The sequence below is a fragment of the Anarrhichthys ocellatus genome, unplaced genomic scaffold, assembly GCF_004355925.1.
Source record: "Anarrhichthys ocellatus isolate YVR2014 unplaced genomic scaffold, GSC_Weel_1.0 scaffold187, whole genome shotgun sequence".
Lineage (NCBI taxonomy): Eukaryota > Metazoa > Chordata > Actinopteri > Perciformes > Anarhichadidae > Anarrhichthys > Anarrhichthys ocellatus.
In genome coordinates this window covers 213,977-221,638 of record NW_022280217.1, presented here as the reverse complement: position 1 = coordinate 221,638, position 7,662 = coordinate 213,977, and the positions used below count along the sequence as shown (strand labels likewise).

General features: G+C 50.5%; 1 pseudogene; it reads left to right on the top strand.

The window, feature by feature from the left end:
• The first annotated feature begins 628 nt into the window (after positions 1 to 628).
• On the top strand, positions 629 to 2,012 carry LOC116400640 (E3 ubiquitin-protein ligase TRIM63 pseudogene; annotated as a pseudogene).
• Positions 2,013 to 7,662: the final 5,650 nt, after the last annotated feature.

Genomic DNA, 7,662 nt, shown 5'->3' with positions numbered 1-7,662 from the left:
GCTCTGATGTTGTGGAACACGTTGGTCAGATGTTGTGGAACACGTTGCTCTGATGTTGTGGAAGAAGTTGCTCTGATGTTGTGGAGCACGTTGCTCTGATGTTGTGGAACACGTTGCTCTGATGTTGTGGAACAAGTTGCTCTGATGTTGTTGATCCCTTCGCTGAAATGTTTTTGGAACACGTTTCGATGTTTATGCTTCCATGCAGCTGTTTGTTGCTCAACCTGTTGGTCTCCACTGTCCACATGACTGTTTGCTCACCTACTGCTGATGTTGTGTAACACAAACAGGAACATTTAGGGTCAAAGGTCAGACAGTCTGGACTCGTATAAAGTTGCTCCTAGATGTTATCTTAACATTGTCTGTTTGCATTTAAAGGGAAATGTTTCTATATAAATATAAATAAACATGAATTGTAGACACAACAAGTGACGTAAACAGACTCATGTTGTTGGATGACTCTGCAGTCTGTGGGGGGGGGGCGGGGGGGGTCCAGTCCTCAGTAAGGCATGCTGGGAGTCTATTTCAGAACCGGTGTGACAAACAGCCGGTGGGGGGGTGGTGTTAGGTCCGGCCCCTCGAGGATATAAAGGCTGAGGGGCTTCTGACGCCGGCAGATAGAAATAAACCCCAGAGAAGAAGAGACCCAGAGACCCTCCAGGACCAGAAGAAGAAGAAGACGATGGACATCCAGACGAGTCAGGTGGTTCACGGTCTCGGCCCCATGGAGAGTCTGGAGAAACAGCTCAGCTGCCCCATCTGCCTCGAAATGTTCACCAAACCCGTGGTCATCCTCCCCTGCCAGCACAACCTGTGCCGAGGTTGCGCCAACGACCTCTACGACTCCAAGAACCCCTACCACTACTCCGGGGGCACCTTCCGCTGCCCCACCTGCCGCTTCGAGGTGATCCTGGACCGGCACGGCGTGTACGGGCTGCAGAGGAACCTGCTGGTGGAGAACATCATCGACATGTACAAGCAGCAGCAGGAGAGCAAAGGGGGCGACGGCGGCGGCGAGGACCCGCCGCTGAAGGACAAGGACGCCAAGGAGCCGATGTGCAAAGACCACGAGGACGAACGCATCAACATCTACTGCGTCAGCTGCCAGACGCCCACCTGCTCCATGTGCAAGGTGTTTGGGCAGCACAAGGACTGCGAGGTGTTGCCGCTGCACGGCGTGTACCAGAGCCAGAAGAATGAGCTGCGCGCCACCGTGGAGCAGCTCGTCGCCGGGAACGGCCGCGTACAGGTCGCGGTGACGCAGACGGACGACGCCTGCGAGCGCGTCCGGGAGAATGGCGAGCTGCAGAGGAGGCGGCTCAGCGAGAGCTTCGACCTGCTGTTCGCCATCCTGGAGGAGCGCAAAGGCCAGCTCCTGGAGCGGGTCGCCGAGGAGGAGCAGAGCAAAGTGTCCTCGTTGAGGAGCTTGGCGGAGCGGTACAAGCAGCAGCTGCAGCTCGGCGACCAGCTGAAGGAGAAGCTGGACCAGAACATGAAGTCCGGCAGCGCCGCCGAGTTCCTGCTCGCCGCCAAGCAGCTGCAGGAGGAGGCCCGGCAGGCTGCCGTGGGGGGGGGCCCAGCTGCAGGGGCCCGAGCCGGGCTACGAGAACATGGAGCACCTGAGCGTGGACACCAAGGAGGCGGAGGTGGTGCTAGCTAGGATGGACTTCAGAAAGGGGGGCGACGAAGACCAGTAAGGAACAAAGACTGGACTGTAGACCAGGAAGTAAAAAAACAGAGGTGCTGCTGCTTTTATCAGAAACTTCAGGTTCTTGAGGAGTCGTGCAATCGTTCGGGAACGTTTTTGTACTTGACTTTTTATACTTTTCTATTTTTTTCTCGCACTCGTCATTCAAGTCTAGACAAAGTCTAGATTATTTATTGTGTTCGTCTCTTTGTAAAAACTGAAAACTTGAACTCTGAAGTTGATTTCAGATTCTGCTGTAACGTTGAAATGTCTGTTTGTGTGAATAAAGGTTTAATTCGATTGTGAGCTTTGTCCTTGTCCTTTCTCAGGGACTCTCCCAGCCTGAGAGGAGAGTCCGTATTTAGCGGTGCACATGTTTTTCCTATATTTACCGGGGTCAGTGAACGCCTCCCGGCCTTACTTAGCCGTCTGTTGGTGTAAATGGAGGCTAGAGGACGGGAATAGTTCAAGAGGGGGTTTTTGTATATGGGGGTGGGGTAGGGGGTTCATGTTTCTGAGGGTGACCCAGCTGCACTGAGGCATGCTGGGAAACAGACTGAAGCTGTCATCGGGTCTGTCTGTCGACGTGAGGAGGACAAGGAGGTCGACCTGGAGCTGTTTCTGATCCGTGTATGAGGTGTGAACAGTGCCACAGATAAGACCATGAAACCATGAAGACATCAGTGTTGTTATTTCATCTCACTTAATAATAATCAGTTACTTTAAAAAAGACATTTCTGCACAAAACTACCAGTTTTTAATTGTAATTTTCTTTTATTCTATATTCATTTAGTATTTTATAGAATTTAAAAATCGACGTGACAATGAACCAGTTTCTGCCTCCTGTTTTATTCTGTTTAGTATTTTATGAACATGATGAATTATAAACCCGACCGACCGCCGAGTCGCCTTCTGAGAGACGTTTATCTGAAAGGTTTGAAGTTGACGAAGACGTTAACGTGTCTCTGAGAACTTAAAGTGGACCAGAACCAGATCCAGGCTTTAAATAGACGGAGGTCTGGGACCTCAGCAACAGCTGACTGCAGGCAGCTACTTCATATTCACATTTCATTCATATTTATTTATTCAATTTATATTCATGGATTACATTTATGTTTACATGTATTTATATATTTGTAAATAATTTATATTTATGTATTTAATTTGAATTCATATATTTGTATTTATATATATATATATTTGTATTTCCTATATATTTATATAATTAATTTATATTAAATGATTAATTTACATCTATGTATTTATTTTTCTATATTCAATTTCTATATTTTATTCATATTTATTTAATTTGAATTCATATATTTAATTCCAATTACATTATACATGATAATATTTATATTTAATTTATATACTGTATGTATGTATATTTATACAGATGGTACGCAGGACAAACTAGAAGTTATGTGATTTAGTTTGTAATAATAATATTTATTATATAAGTAGTATATGTAGACATGAAGACATGTAGACAACTCTTCATCAGATGGAATAAAAGTCTAAAATAGAAACTATGAGAAAAGCAGCTGCTCATGAAAAGTGGGTCACCGTTATATTTATGTATTTATATATTTATATATATATATATATATGTATGTATATGTATATGTCATGTATATATAAATACTCTACTGTTTGTAACACGAGACGCTGAAGGATCCAAAACACAAACACGTGCTGAGAGAATCAGCCTGCGTGTGTTCTACAGGTAGAAGTACTTCAGAGTATCACAAGTACTCACTGAGTAGAATGTCTCCTTTAGTATATAACACTGTATTATTCTCATCACTGACTACTGTTATTGTTCATCATTAGTACTGAAGTAAAAGTACTAGTACTACACTGTGAAAGTACTCCTCTACCAGTGACAGTACTACACTACTACCTCACTGAAGTAGAAGTACTGGTACTACACTGTGAAAGTACTCCTCTACCAGTGACAGTACTACACTACTACCTCACTGAAGTAAAAGTACGAGTACTACACTGTGAAAGTACTTCACTACCAGTGACAGTACTACACTACTACCTCACTGAAGTAGAAGTACTGGTACTACACTGTGAAAGTACTCCTCTACCAGTGACAGTACTACACTACTACCTCACTGAAGTAAAAGTACTAATACTACACTGTGAAATACTTCACTACCAGTGACAGTACTACACTACTACCACACCGTGAAACCAGTCACGTGGCGCCATCTGCTGGAACAAAAGTAAACTTTATACTGTACTACATCTCAGAGGTACATGTACTTTATACTGTACTACATCTCAAAGGGACATATTGTACTTTATACTGTACTCCATCTCAAAGGGACATATTGTACTTTATACTGTACTACATCTCAGAGGTACATGTTGTACTTTATACTGTACTACATCTCAAAGGGACATGTTGTACTTTATACTGTACTACATCTCAAAGGGACATATTGTACTTTATACTGTACTACATCTCAGAGGTACATGTTGTACTTTATACTATACTACACCTCAGAGGTACATCCATCCATCCATCCATTTTCCTCCGCTTATCCGGGGTCAGGTCACGGTGGCAGCAGGTCAAGCAGGCCGACCCAGACCTCCCTCTCACCGGCAACATGTTCCAGCTCATTCTGGGGGATCCCGAGGCGTTCCCAGGCCAGCTGGGAGATGTAATCCCTCCAGCGTGTTCTGGGTCTTCCCCGGGGTCTCTTCCCAGTTGGACGTGCCTGGAAAACCTCCAGTGGGAGGCGTCCAGGAGGCATCCTAATTAGATGCCCGAACCACCTCAGCTGACTCCTTTCAATGTGAAGGAGTAGCGGCTCGACTCCAAGCTCCCTCCTGATGACCGAGCTCCTTACCCTATCTCTAAGGCTGAGCCCGGCCACCCTACGGAGGAAACTCATTTCGGCCGCTTGTAGCCGCGACCTTGTCCTTTTGGTCACGACCCAGAGTTCATGACCATAGGTGAGGGTAGGAACGTAGACCGAGTGGTAAAATTGAGAGCTTTGCCTTCCGGCTCAGCTCCCTCTTCACCAAGACGGTCCGGTGCAGCGCCTGCTTTACTGCTGCAGCCGCACCGATCCGTCTGTCGATCTCCCGCTCCATCTTACCCTCACTCGTGAAAAAGACCCCGAGATACTTGAACTCCTTCGCTTGAGGTAGGCACTCCGTCCCCACCTGGAGGGAGCAATCCACCGGTTTCCGGCAGAGAACCATGGCCTCAGATTTGGAGGTGCTAACTCTCATCCCCGCCGCTTCACACTCGGCTGCAAACCGCCCCAGTGAATGCTGGAGGTCACGATCCGAGGAGGCTAACAGGACCACATCATCTGCAAACAGCAGAGAGGCGATCCCGAGACCTCCGAACCTGACGTTCTCCACCCCCCGGCTGCGCCTAGATATCCTGTCCATGAAAGTCACGAACAGGACCGGAGACAAAGGGCAGCCCTGGCGGAGGCCAACACCCACCAGGAACATGTCTGACTTATTGCCGAGAATGTGGACACAGCTCCTACTGCAGTCGTACAGACCAGATCGCCCGTTGTAATGGGTCCAGCACCCCATACTCCCGCAGCACCCCCCACAAGAACCCCCGAGGGACCCGGTCGAAAGCCTTCTCCAAGTCCACAAAGCACATGTAGACTGGTTGGGCAAACTCCCAGAACCCCTCCAGTAGTCTTGCGAGGGTAAAGAGCTGGTCCACTGTTCCACGGCCGGGATGGAATCCGCATTGCTCCTCTTGAATCTGAGGTTCGACAAGCGGTCGGAGCCTCCTTTCCACCACCCTGGCATAAGCCTTCCCCGGGAGGCTGAGTAGTGTGATACCCCGGTAATTCGAGCACACTCTCCGGTCCCCCTTTTTGAAAATGGGAACCACCACCCCGGTCTGCCAGTCCATGGGCACTGATCCCGACCCCCATGCGACATTGAAGAGGCGTGTCAGCCAGGACAGCCCAACTATGTCCAGCGCTTTCAGCATCTCAGGGCGGATCTCATCCACCCCCGGCGCAAGCAAGGAGCTTTTTGACTACCTCAGCGGCCTCTGCCAGGGATATGGGTGAGCCTCCCCCTAGATCTTCAGGCGCTGCCTCCTCTGCAGAGGACATGTTGGTCGGGTTTAGGAGTTCCTCAAAGTGCTCTTTCCACCGCCCGACGATGTCCCCTGTCCGGGTCAGCAGTTCCCCCCCCTGCTGAGAACAGCCTGGGGTAAGACCTGCTTTCCCTTCCTGAGCCGTCGGATGGTTTGCCAGAACCTCCTTGAGGCCAACCGAAAGTCCTTCTCCATGGCCTCCCCGAACTCTCCCATGCCCGAGTTTTAGCACTCGCGACCACCGCAGCTGCAGCCCTTCTGTCCTGCCAGTACCTGTCAGCTGCTTCGGGAGACCCCTGGGCCAACCAGGCCTTGAAGGTCTCCTTCTTCAGCTTGATGACTTCCCTCACCTGCGGTGTCCACCACCGGGTTCTCGGGTTGCCGCCACGACAGGCACCGATGACCTTCCGGCCACAGCTCCTAGCGGCCGCATCCACAATAGAGGCTTTGAACATGGTCCATTCGGATTCCATGTCTCCAACCTCCCTCGGGATGTGTGAGAAGTTCTTCCGAGTTAAAGACCTTCCCGGACAGGGTCCTCCGCCAGATGTTCCCAGTTCACCCTCACTACACGTTTGGGCTTGCCGGGTCTTTCCAACCAGTTCCGCTGCCATCTGATCCAACTCACCACCAGGTGGTGATCAGTTGACAGCTCTGCTCCTCTCTTCACCCGAGTGTCCAAGACATACGGCCGCAAATCAAATGATACGATTACAAAGTCGATCATTGATCTCCGGCCTAAGGTGTTCTGGTACCAGGTACACTTATGAGCCACCTTATGTTCGAACATGGTGTTCGTTATGGCCAAACCGTGGCAAGCACAGAAGTCCAATAACAAGACGCCATTCGGGTTCAGATCGGGCAAGCCGTTCCTCCCAATCACCCCCCGCCAGGTTTCTCCGTCATTGCCCACATGAGCGTTGAAGTCCCCCAGGAGAACTATGGAGTCGGTAGGCGGCGCCCTTTCCAGGACCCCTCCCACCGACTCCAAGAAGGCCGGATACTCTGAACTGCTATTTGGTGCATAAGCACAAACCACAGTCAGAGCCTTGCTCCCCGCAACCTGTAGGCGCATGGAGGCGACCCTCTCGTTCTCCGGTGAGAACTCCAACACAGCGGCGCTCTGCCAGGGGCTCGTGAGTATCCCCACTCCCGCCCGGCGCCTCTCACCCTGGGCAAATCCGGAAAAAGGACAAAGTCCAACCCCTCTCCAGGAGCTTGGTTCCAGAGCCAGCGCTGTGTGTGGAGGTGAGTCCAACTATATCTAGCTGGTACCACTCCACCTCCTGCACCAGCTCTGGCTCCCTAGAGCTAGTCTATGCTGCCGGCGATCGGCTCGCCCAGGCCTCCCGCCTGACCCGCCGCCCGGTCTGCATTGCACCCGACCCCGATGCTTATCCCTGCGGGTGGTGGGTCCACAGGGTGGCTGCTCCATGCTGTTTATTCGGGCTGAGCCCGACCGGGCCCCATGGGCAAAGGCCCGACAACCAGACGCTCGCCGACGAGCTCCCCTCCTGGGTCTGGCTCCGGGAGGGTGCCCCGGTTTCCCTGGTCCGGGCGAGGTGACTGAAGTCCATGGGCTGCTTTTCATTGGGGTTGTTTTGAACCGCTCTTAATCTGGGCTCTCCCCTGAGACCTGTTTGCCTTGGGAGACCCTACCAGGGGCTAATGCCCCAGACAACATAGCTCCCAGGATCACTGAGCCACTCAAACTCCTCCACCACGTTAAGGTGGTGATTCGCGGAGGAGGTACATGTTGTACTTTATACTGTACTACACCTCAGAGGTACATATTGTACTTTGTACTGCACTACATCCCAGAGGTACATATAGTACTTTATACTGTACTACACCTCAGAGGTGCATATTGTACTTTATA